The sequence below is a fragment of the Pseudophryne corroboree genome, chromosome 5 (assembly GCF_028390025.1).
Source record: "Pseudophryne corroboree isolate aPseCor3 chromosome 5, aPseCor3.hap2, whole genome shotgun sequence".
Classification (NCBI taxonomy): Eukaryota; Metazoa; Chordata; class Amphibia; order Anura; family Myobatrachidae; genus Pseudophryne; species Pseudophryne corroboree.
In genome coordinates this window covers 375,854,648-375,867,894 of record NC_086448.1, presented here as the reverse complement: position 1 = coordinate 375,867,894, position 13,247 = coordinate 375,854,648, and the positions used below count along the sequence as shown (strand labels likewise).

At 42.8% G+C, this 13,247-nt stretch overlaps 1 protein-coding gene and 1 pseudogene across 1 annotated transcript in view; one reads left to right on the top strand and one right to left on the bottom strand.

Moving 5' to 3' along the window:
- SACM1L (SAC1 like phosphatidylinositide phosphatase) overlaps window positions 1–13,247 on the bottom strand; it is a 424,002-nt gene that overhangs the window by 389,102 nt on the left and 21,653 nt on the right. The gene's annotated exons all lie outside the window — the stretch shown is intronic.
- On the top strand, window positions 1,280–1,398 carry LOC134930504 (5S ribosomal RNA; annotated as a pseudogene).

Below are 13,247 nucleotides of genomic sequence, written 5' to 3'. Positions count from 1 at the left end.
TTTATAGAAGATACATCGATGACATTTTAATCATATGGGATGGCACACTGGACACTTTTAATCAATTTTACTCATACATAAGTGACAACAATATGAACCTTTCCTTCACCTCCAACACCAATGACAAATCTATTGAATTCCTGGACTTGGTCCTAACAGGATCAGAAGGGACCGTTAGAACCAAGAATTTCATCAAAGCAGTAGATCGGAACAGCTACCTCCACTTTAAGAGTAATCACCTTAGAAAATGGAAAAGTAACATTCCATATTCACAGTTTTATAGACTAAGAAGAAATTGCAGTGACCTGAAAGAGTGTTAAGAACAGCTGGAGACATACAAGGAAAGATTCAAGCAGAAAGAGTACCCACCTGACATCTTAGAAAAAGCTATCATTAGAACAAAAAGTCTCAAGCGGGAAGATCTGCTTGTTTACAAGACAAAGTGCACAAGGAAAGAATCCACAGCCTTTATAACCACATACAATCGTCACGAGGACCGGATAAGGAAATCATTTAAAACACACTGGGGAATCCTGTTAATGGACCCAGTACTAAGAGAAATACTCCCGCCACGCCCAGAAATAATATACAAAAAAATCAAAGAACTTGAAGGACTTACTGGCACCAAGCATGCTGAAAACCAAAACAGAAAACACTAGGATGATACCCAGATGCGTTGGATCTTATAAGTGTGGTCGTTGCAACATTTGCAAATTCCTACATCACAATCGGAGAAGTTTTAGCGACATGGGAAACCAGAAGGAATACAAAATCAAGGACTTCATCAACTGTAACAACTCATCGGTGATTTACTTACTGGAATGCACGTGTGGAAAAAAGTATGTGGGAAAAACGAAGAGACAACTTAAACTCAGGATACAAGAACACGTCCGCAATATTAAGAATAAAGTTGACAGCCATACCATTTCAAGGCACTTCACTGAGAAACACAATTCGAATCCAGAAGAACTGACCTTCAAGGCAATAGAACTTGTTAAACTTGGAGAAAGAGAAGGAGATCTGGCCATCAAGCTATCGCAACGAGAGATGTTCTGGATTTTCCAGTTAAAAACCATGCATCCACTTGGCCTGAACGAGAACTATGAAATCGCTCCGTTTCTGTGAAGGTGTCGTTGAAGATCTTCTAAAATTTCTAAAATGTCTAGAATTTTCCTCTGCACTCTTCACATGTATATATGTAGCACCTCACTGATAAAATAAATAATGGAAAATAAAATCATATAACATATCGCGTTGGCATTATTGTTGCGTACGAAAGAAATACAGTCAAACCACACTGGAAAGGCCCAATCTCAACCGAACTTGGAAGCGAAGCGGTGTTGGGCCTGACTAGTACCAAAAGGGGCGACCCATTGGGAATATTAGGTCCTGTACTGAAAGTAAAAGGCAACTTCTCAAATGTCCAATCGCGACGGATGTTCATAGAACACTTGGCCTTATAGATATGCACTAACCCCTTTCTAAGCACATCAGGATCTAGTTACATCCTAGCATGCATTAAGGCAATAGTACCTCACTAAACAGGCCACACAAATCTTTGGCAACTGCACTTTACTAGATCACTATTTCTTAAGTTTCTTAATTCTCTGGCACCATCAACCAATTTTTAGGATTATAATTATATATATTTATATATATGTGTTTATTTAGATTTATAATTATATTTATTAATGATTATACACCACTAGTTCACTTTTTAATGAAACTGGGTGTTTTTTTCAAACCCCCCTTCCCCCCCCCCTTTTCACTGTTCTTCCTTATCCTTACATTTTTTATGTATGTCCTTATATACAGCTCCTCATATGTGTGTAATTAGCACACAAATCTAAATATATAGGCAATTTGATATTACTATATTTGTATATATTATCTGTATATCCCATAAAAGACATACCATTCGTCCTTTGATCAATGTCTGAGCATCACATAAAATACGTATCATATGGCCAGTTATACATAAGTACGTCGATCACTAACAAATATAAAGTCTTCATGAATTTGATGTCCGTTTTTACAAGTGATATGGAAATTCTCTAAGCATGTCTTTATTTGTATCTCTTTTGGGAAAACGTCTGGACAATTTATGCTTTTAAGAAAAACCATAAGAAAACATGGAGAACGTCTCCATGACAACAAGGCAAAGCAGAGTATCCAGGTCACGTGAGGCGGTCCACCTGTGCGTCCCACTACAGGTCAATTCCGGGACTGAGAAATCCTGTGCCAGAAGCAACCTATAAGATGCATGCAGCCGAACACACGAAGATGTCGTCACACCGATACACAAGCGCAACCGGAAGCGGGGAACGGCACTAAGACGGCGCGCATGCGCTGACGGACTTTTCATACACCGGAAAGGTAGCGGAAGTACCGCGCCTGTCCGGGATCATCTGTTCTGAATCCCAAATTCGTTTATTTTTTCATATACACTGTTTGTGTTATGCTGCACTTAGCAATAGCGGCTACCAATAAGGACTATAACTATGCTACAACAAGTAAAAACTTTCTAATGAATATGCATGAACCTAGACAGGATATGATGTCATCACTTAACTCCCAAGTAAGGGGGTATATATAGGAGCTCAACTATACCTTGTCACTTACCCCATGAAGAAGTCTTGGAGACGAAACGCGTTGGGCCTTCACCCAGAGACCTCCTGCTATATCAGTTAAGATTATATATGCTATTATTCCACTTTTTAAAAGAGCTTATTTGCACAGGCAAATCGCACTTGAATTGAGGATTTAACCTATGTCCATTCCCTTTTTTAAAGTACTGTCTTTTTAGAACCATATTTTATGTAAAGAATTGTTTTTAATTAATTTTTACAAAATATTGCACTTTAAAATTCATTCCTAATGTTGTGAAATAAATTGATATTATATTTTTATATATCTTTTTATTATATTTATTTTACTTGGCAACATACAAACACATCAGGTCGCTCATACCCTTATCCGGTGATATAGATATAGATAGATAGATAGATAGATAGATAGATAGATATACACACACACGTGTTGTGCTCGTAAGTTTACATACCCTAGCAGAATTTATGATTTTCTGGCCATTTGTCAGAGAATATGAATGATAACTCACAAACTTTTCTGTCACTCATGGTTAGCAGTTGGGTGAAGCCATTTTTTGTCAAACAACTGTTTACTCTTTTTAAAATCATAATGACAACAGAAACTACCCAAATTACTCTGATCAAAAGTTTACATACCCTGGAGATTTTGGCCTGATAACATGCACACAAGTTGACACAAACGGGTTTGAAAGAAGCCATCCTCACCTGTGATCTGTTTGCTTGTAATCAGTGTGTGTGTGTGTGTGTGTGTGTGTGTGTGTGTGTGTGTGTGTGTGTGTGTGTGTGTGTGTGTGTGTGTGTGTGTGTGTGTGTGTATATATAAAAGGTCAGTGAGTTTCTGGACTCCTTAAAGACCCTTGCATCTTTCATCCAGTGCTGCACTGACGTGTCTGGATTCTGAGTCATGGGGAAAGCAAAAGTATTGTCAAAGGATCTGTGGGAAAAGGTAATTGAACTGTATAAAACAGGAAAGGGATATAAAAAGATATCCAAGCAATTGAGAATGCAGTGTTCAAACTCTAATTAAGAAGTAGAAAATGAGGGATTCTGTGGAAACCAAATCACGGTCAGGTAGACCAACAAAAATTTCAGCCACAACTGCCAGGAAAATTGTTCGGGATGCAAAGAAAAATCCACAAATAACTTCAGCTGAAATACAGGAGTCTATGAAAAAAAGTGGTGTGGTTGTTTCAAGATGCACAATAAGGAGGCATTTGAAGAAAAATGGGCTGCATGGTTGAGTCGCCAGAAGAAAGCCATTACTACGCAAATGCCACAAAGCATCCCGCTTACAATACTCCAAAAAGCACAGAGACAAGCCTCAAAACTTCTGGAACAAAGTCATTTGGAGTGATGAGACCAAAATTAAACTTTTTGGCCACAACCATAAACGTTACATTTGGAGAGGAGTCAACAAGGCCTATGATGAAAGGTACACCATTCCTACTGTGAAACACGGAGGTGGATCGCTGATGTTTTGGGGATGTGTGAGCTACAAAGGCACTGGAAACTTGGTCAAAATTGATCACAAGATGAATGCAGCATGTTATCAGAAAATACTGGAGGAAAATTTGCACTCATCAGCCCGGAAGCTGCGCATGGGACGTACTTGGACGTTCCAACATGACAATGATCCAAAACACAAGGCCAAGTCGACCTGTCATTGGCACAGCAGAATGAAGTGAAGGTTCTGGAGTGGTCATCTCAGTCTCCTGACCTCAATATCATTGAGCCACTCTGGGGAGATCTCCAACGTGCAGTTCATGCAAGACAGGCCATGAATTTACAGGAACTGGAGGCTTTTTGCCAAGAAGAATAGGCAGCTTTTACCATCTGAGAAAATAAAGAGCCTCATCCACAACTACCACAGAAGACTTCAAGCGGTCATTGATGTTAAAGAGGGCAACACACCGATTTAAGAACTGGGGTATGTAAACTTTTGATCAGGGTCATTCGGGTAGTTTCTGTTGTCATTATGATTTAAAGAGAGTAAACACAGTTGTTTGACAATAAATGGCTTCACCCAACCACTTACCATGAGTGAAAGAAAAGTTTGTGAGTTATCATTCATATTCTCTGACAAATGTCAAGATAATCACAAATTCTGCTAGGGTATGTAAGCTTATGAGCACTATATATATATATATATATATATATACACACACACACACACACACACACACACACACATACATAAAGTAAACCTCTGCTATTTAAAAAATCCTGCAGTGCCGCGTATTACTCTCTCTGCCAGGAGAGTTCCATGTTGATTATTGATTATCACGAAGGCACGCAGGTACTGCATCTATAATTGTGAAGAGTGCCGATTCAGCTGCATACCTATATTATATATACCTGTATTATATTATTATATATATATATATATATATATATATATATATATATATATATATATATATATATATATATATATATATATATATATATATACATATACATATATATACATATATATATATATACATACACACACACACACACACACCAAAAAATGCAGGCACTCAGAGACTGAATGAATGCACAAATCGTTGTGTTCAAGACAAACTTTTTTTCAGAGCCTCAGCTCCGTCCTCAGGACAATACAAAATTCTACATTTGATTTTTCTAAAATATTTAGTTTCAATGGATAGAGATTATAAACGAGATGTCCACTTAGGAAGCAACACTGATTGACAATCAATTTCACATGCTGTTGTGCAAATGGAATAGACAACAGGTGGAAATTATAGGCAATTAGCAAGACACCCCCAATGAAGGAGTTGTTCTGCAGGTGGTGACCACAGACCACTTCTCAGCTCCTATGCTTTCTGGCTGATGTTTTGGTCACTTTTGAAAGCTGGTGCTGCTTTCACTCTAGTGATAGCATGAGACGGAGTCTGCAACCCACACAAGTGGCTCAGGTAGTGCAGCTCATCCAGGATGGCACATCAATGCGAGCTGTGGCAAGAAGGTTTGCTGTGTCTGTCAGCGTAGTGTCCAGAGCATGGAGGCGCTACCAGGAGACAGGCCAGTACATCAGGAGACGTGGAGGCGGCCGTAGGAGGGCAACAACCCAGCAGCAGGAACGCTACCTCCACCTTTGTGCAAGGAGGAACAGGAGGAGCACTGCCAGAGTCCTGCAAAATGACCTCCAGCAAGCCATAAATGTGCATGTGTCTACTCAAACGATCAAAAACAGACTCCATGAGGGTGGTATGAGGGCCCGACGTCCACAGGTGGGGGTTGTGCTTACAGACCAACACCGTGCAGGATGTTTGGCATTTGCCAGAGAACACCAAGATTGGCAAATTCGCCACTGGCGCCCTGTGCTCTTCACAGATGAAAGCAGGTTCTCACTGAGCACATGTGACAGACGTGACAGAGTCTGGAGACGCCAAGGAGAACGTTCTGCTGCCTGCAACATCCTCCAGCATGACCGGTTTGGCAGTGGGTCAGTAATGGTGTGGGGTGGTATTTCTTTGAGGGGCCGCACAGCCCTCCATGTGCTCGCCAGAGGTAGCCTGACTGCCATTAGGTACCGAGATGAGATCCTCAGACCCCTTGTGAGACCATATGCTGGTGCGGTTGGCCCTGGGTTCCTCCTAATGCAAGACAATGCTAGACCTCATGTGGCTGGAGTGTGTCAGCAGTTCCTGCAAGACGAAGGCATTGATGCTATGGACTGGCCCGCCCGTTCCCCAGACCTGAATCGAATTGAGCACATCTGGGACATCACGTCTCGCTCCAGCCACCAATGGCACGTTGCACCACAGACTGTCCAGGAGTTGGCGGATGCTTTAGTCCAGGTCTGGGAGGAGATCCCTCAGGAGACCATCCGCCACCTCATCAGGAGCATGCCCAGGCGTAGTAGGGAGGTCATACAGGCACGAGGAGGCCACAGAAACTACTGAGCCTCATTTTGACTTGTTTTAAAGGACATTACATCAAAGTTGGATCAGCCTGTAGTGTGTTTTTCCACTTTAATTTTGAGTGTGACTCCAAATCCAGACCTCCATGGGTTAATAAAATTGATTTCCATTGATAATTTGTGTAATTTTGTTGTCAGCGCATTCAATTAAGTGTTCCCTTTATTTTTTTGAGCAGGGTGTGTGTGTGTGTGTGTGTGTGTGTGTGTGTGTGTGTTCAAACCAGGAGTGCCGCACCTTTGGGGAGGGAGAGGGGAGAGGGGAGAGGGGAGAGGGGAGAGGGGAGAGGGGAGAGGGGAGAGGGGAGAGGGGAGAGGGGAGAGGGGAGAGGGGAGATAGATATATAGAGATAGATATATAGAGATAGATATATAGAGATAGATATATAGAGATAGATATATAGAGATAGATATATAGAGATAGATATATAGAGATAGATATATAGAGATAGATATATAGAGATAGATATATAGAGATAGATATATAGAGATAGATATATAGAGATAGATATATATAGATAGATATATATAGATAGATAGAGATATATAGATAGAGATATATAGATAGAGATATATAGATAGAGATATATAGATAGAGATATATAGAGATATATAGATAGAGATATATAGATAGAGATATATAGATAGAGATATAGAGATAGAGATATAGAGATAGAGATATAGAGATAAAGATATAGAGATAGAGATATAGAGATAGAGATATATAGATAGAGATAGAGATATAGATATAGATATCAATTTGTAATGTCCGCACTCACAGCAGTCAATAGTCACCATAGGGGTGCTCCTCAAGAAAGCCCAAGTAGGGACATCCACATATACCGAGTGTATTTCCAGACCACAGATCCAGAATAGAGGGCACTCACCAGTCCAACTTCAGTTAAAAGGATTTATTGGTACATCAAAGTCAATTCATAATGTCGACGTTTCGGCTTAAGCAAGCCTTTTTCAAGACAACCAAGGAGACATCTGCTCAGCATACCAAGAATAAGCATACTGACAACCTCTCACGGGCTCCCCTATATACTGCACACAATCAATTAATTATCTTAATTACAGGAAGTGCATTACCCCATTAGCACACCATAGGTTCTCTATATTGTTTTTCTCCATCATCAAACGTCTATACAGTGCACATCGTATAATCATGACATAGGATACATAGGCATTATATATGAATAACGAACACACATCAATATCTGGACTAATTACAGTACTAACCGGGGTTTCTAACTATCGTTCATACCGGAAGTATCCTCTTTGCGTTCCACCGGCATCACTGAGCCTATCTCCACCTAACGTCCGTCACGTCATATCCGTCGCACCATAGCGCGTGACCGGAAGTGCGATCTATGCATCTCATAGCGGAACTTTTTTTGCGTTCCATCTATTAGCAACTAGAGGGGCTTCACATTATACATAATATCTCCAAAGGGAATACCATTAGTCAGTAATATGCATAGTTGTCACAGAACGTATTTAGCATTATATAGAGTGTGTCTAACATTATATAGAGGAGCCCATAAGCCATCACCACACCACATTAAAATACACATCACCCTCCCACATTGGATTGTCAGTCACACCATATTAGACCCACTGGGACCACATGTGTATGTCGGGCAATCCATATGTGACATAAATTAAAACAACTAATTAATAGTATGTTAAATTAGCTCATAAGTGGTATAGGTACATCTCAAATAATATAATATAATACTCTAGTTTTCAATGTACTTCTCGCTAAAGACCAATCAGGATAGGACACATTCTGTTGTACCCTAATTTTTCAATGTATAAAGAATTTCAGTGGGTTATTCTCATTTAACCCACGTGGTACGACAGTACATTGAAAACTAGAGTATTATATTATATTATTTGAGATGTACCTATACCACTTATGAGCTAATTTAACATACTATTAATTAGTTGTTTTAATTTATGTCACATATGGATTGCCCGACATACACATGTGGTCCCAGTGGGTCTAATATGGTGTGACTGACAACCCAATGTGGGAGGGTGATGTGTATTTTAATGTGGTGTGGTGATGGCTTATGGGCTCCTCTATATAATGTTAGACACACTCTATATAATGCTAAATATGTTCTGTGACAACTATGCATATTACTGACTAATGGTATTCCCTTTGGAGATAAGAATTTACTTACCGATAATTCTATTTCTCGGAGTCCGTAGTGGATGCTGGGGTTCCTGAAAGGACCATGGGGAATAGCGGCTCCGCAGGAGACAGGGCACAAAAAGTAAAGCTTTAGGATCAGGTGGTGTGCACTGGCTCCTCCCCCTATGACCCTCCTCCAAGCCTCAGTTAGGATACTGTGCCCGGACGAGCGTACACAATAAGGAAGGATTTTGAATCCCGGGTAAGACTCATACCAGCCACACCAATCACACTGTACAACCTGTGATCTGAACCCAGTTAACAGTATGATAACAGCGGAGCCTCTGAAAAGATGGCTCACAACAATAATAACCCGATTTTTGTAACTATGTACAAGTAATGCAGATAATCCGCACTTGGGATGGGCGCCCAGCATCCACTACGGACTCCGAGAAATAGAATTATCGGTAAGTAAATTCTTATTTTCTCTATCGTCCTAGTGGATGCTGGGGTTCCTGAAAGGACCATGGGGATTATACCAAAGCTCCCAAACGGGCGGGAGAGTGCGGATGACTCTGCAGCACCGAATGAGAGAACTCCAGGTCCTCCTTAGCCAGGGTATCAAATTTGTAGGATTTTACAAACGTGTTTGCCCCTGACTAAATAGCCGCTCGGCAAAGTTGTAAAGCCGAGACCCCTCGGGCAGCCGCCCAAGATGAGCCCACCTTCCTTGTGGAATGGGCATTTACATATTTTGGCTGTGGCAGGCCTGCCACAGAATGTGCAAGCTGAATTGTATTACACATCCAACTAGCAATAGTCTGCTTAGAAGCAAGAGCACCCAGTTTGTTGGGTGCATACAGGATAACAGCAAGTCAGTTTTCCTGACTCCAGCCGTCCTGGAACCTATACTTTCAGGGCCCTGACAACATCCAGCAACTTGGAGTCCTCCAAGTCCCTAGTAGGCGCAAGGCACCACAATAAGCTGGTTCAGGTGAAACACTGACACCACCTTAGGGAGAGAACTGGGGACGAGTCCGCAGCTCTGCCCTGTCCGAATGGACAAACAGATATGGGCTTTTTTGAGAAAAAACCCACCAATTTGACACTCGCCTGGCCCAGGCCAGGGCCAAGAGCATGGTCACTTTTCATGTGAGATGCTTCAAATCCACAGATTTGACTGGTTTTAAACCAATGTGATTTGAGGAATCCCAGAACTACGTTGAGATCCCACAGTGCCACTGGAGGCACAAAAGGGGGTTGTATATGCAATACTCCCTTGACAACCTTCTGGACTTCAGGAACTGAAGCCAATTCTTTCTGGAAGAAAATCGACAGGGCCGAAATTTGAACCTTAATAGGCCCCAATTTGAGGCCCATAGACACTCCTGTTTGCAGGAAATGCAGGAATCGACCGAGTTGAAATTTCTTCGTGGGGCCTTCCTGGCCTCACACCACGCAACATATTTTCGCCACATGTGGTGATAATGTTGTGCGGTCACCTCCTTCCTGGCTTTGACCAGGGTAGGAATGACCTCTTCCGGAATGCCTTTTCCCTTAGGATCCGGCGTTCCACCGCCATGCCGTCAAACGCAGCTGCGGTAAGTCTTGGAACAGACATGGTACTTGCTGAAACAAGTCCCTTCTTAGCGGCAGAGGCCATAAGTCCTCTGTGAGCATCTCTTGAAGTTCCGGGTACCAAGTCCTTCTTGGCCAATCCGGAGCCATGAGTATAGTTCTTACTCCTCTACGTCTTATAATTCTCAGTACCTTAGGTATGAGAAGCAGAGGAGGGAACACATACACCGACTGGTACACCCACGGTGTTACCAGAACGTCCACAGCTATTGCCTGAGGGTCTCTTGACCTGGCGCAATACCTGTCCCGTTTTTTGTTCAGACGGGACGCCATCATGTCCACCTTTGGTATTTCCCAACGGTTCACAATCATGTGGAAAAACTTCCCGATGAAGTTTCCACTCTCCCGGGTGGAGGTCGTGCCTGCTGAGGAAGTCTGCTTCCCAGTTTCCACTCCCGGAATGAAACACTGCTGACAGTGCTATCACATGATTTTCCGCCCAGCGAAAAGTCCTTGCAGTTTTTGCCATTGCCCTCCTGCTTCTTGTGCCGCCCTGTCTGTTTACGTGGGCGACTGCCGTGATGTTTTTCCCACTGGATCAATACCGGCTGACCTTGAAGCAGAGGTCTTGCTAAGCTTAGAGCATTATAAATTTACCCTTAGCTCCAGTATATTTATGTGGAGAAAAGTCTCCAGACTTGATCACACTCCCTGGAAATTTTTTCCTTGTGTGACTGCTCCCCAGCCTCTCGGGCTGGCCTCCGTGGTCACCAGCATCCAATCCTGAATGCCGAATCTGCGGCCCTCTAGAAGATGAGCACTCTGTAACCACCACAGGAGAGACACCCTTGTCCTTGGATATAGGGTTATCCGCTGATGCATCTGAAGATGCGATCCGGACCATTTGTCCAGCAGATCCCACTGAAAAGTTCTTGCGTGAAATCTGCCGAATGGAATTGCTTCGTAGGAAGCCACCATTTTTACCAGGACCCTTGTGCAATGATGCACTGACACTTTTCCTGGTTTTAGGAGGTTCTTGACTAGCTCGGATAACTCCCTGGCTTTCTCTTCCGGGAGAAACACCTTTTTCTGGACTGTGTCCAGAATCATCCCTAGGCACAGCAGACGTGTCGTCAGGATCAGCTGCGATTTTGGAATATTTAGAATCCATCCGTGCTGTTGTAGCAGTATCCGAGATAGTGCTACTCCGACCTCCAACTGTTCCCTGGACTTTGCCCTTATCAGGAGATCGTCCAAGTAAGGGGTAATTAAGACGCCTTTTCTTCGAAGAATAATCATCATTTCGGCCATTACCTTGGTAAAGACCCGGGGTGCCTTGGACAATCCAAACGGCAGCGTCTGAAACTGACAGTGACAGTTCTATACCACGAACCTGAGGTACCCTTAGTGAGAAGGGCAAATTTGGGACATGGAGGTAAGCATCCCTGATGTCCCGGGACACTATATAGTCCCCTTCTTCCTGGTTCGTTATCACTGCTCTGAGTGACTCCATCTTGATTTGAACCTTTGTAAGTGTTCAAATTTTTTTAGATTTAGAATAGGTCTCACCTAGCCTTCTGGCTTCAGTACCACAATATAGTGTGGAATAATACCCCTTTCCTTGTTGTAGGAGGGGTAATTTGATTATCACCTGCTGGGAATACAGCTTGTGAATTTTTTCCCATACTGCCTCCTTGTCGGAGGGATACCTTGGTAAAGCAGACTTCAGGAGCCTGCGAGGGGGAAACGTTTCGACATTCCAATCTGTACCCCTGGGATACTACTTGTAGGATCCAGGGGTCCTGTACGTTCCCAGCGTCATGCTGAGAGCTTGGCAGAAGCGGTGGAAAGCTTCTGTTCCTGGGAATGGGCTGCCTGCTGCAGTCTTCTTCCCTTTCCTCTATCCCTGGGCAAATATGACTCTTATAGGGACGAAAGGACTGAGGCTGAAAAGACGGTGTCTTTTTCTGCAGAGATGTGACTTAGGGTAAAAACGGTGGATTTTCCAGCAGTTGCCGTGGCCACCAGGTCCGATGGACCGACCCCAAATAACTCCTCTTCCTTTATACGGCAATACACCTTTGTGCCGTCTGGAATCTGCATCACCTGACCACTGTCGTGTCCATAAACATCTTCTGGCAGATATGGACATCGCACTTACTCTTGATGCCAGAGTGCAAATATCCCTCTGTGCATCTCGCATATATAGAAATGCATCCTTTAAATGCTCTATAGTCAATAAAATACTGTCCCTGTCAAGGGTATCAATATTTTTAGTCAGGGAATCCGACCAAGCCATCCCAGCTCTGCACATCCAGGCTGAGGCGATCGCTGGTCGCAGTATAACACCAGTATGTGTGTATATACTTTTATATGATATTTTTTTGATAAGCGTGTGAGCGCCTTAACCACCCTAAGGGGTGTTTCCCAACGCGCCCTAACTTCTGGCGGGAAAGGGTATACCGCCAATAATTTTCTATCAGGGGGAACCCACGCATCATCACACACTTCATTGAATTTATCGGATTCAGGAAAAACTACAGGTAGTTTTTTCACATCCCACATAATACCCTCTTTTGTGGTACTTGTAGTATCAGAAATATGTAACACCTCCTTCATTGCCCTTAACGTGTGGCCCTAATAAGGAATACGTTTGTTTATTCACCGTCGACACTGGATTCAGTGTCCTTGTCTGTGTCTGTGTCGACCGACTAAGGTAAACGGGCGTTTTAAAACCCTTGACGGTGTTTTTGAGACGTCTGGACCGGTACTAATTGTTTGTCGGCCGTCTCATGTCGTCAACCGACCTTGCAGCGTGTTGACATTATCACGTAATTCCCTAAATAAGCCATCCATTCCGGTGTCGACTCCCTAGAGAGTGACATCACCATTACAGGCAATTGCTCCGCCTCCTCACCAACATCGTCCTCATACATGTCGACACACACGTACCGACACACAGCACACACACAGGGAATGCTCTGATAGAGGA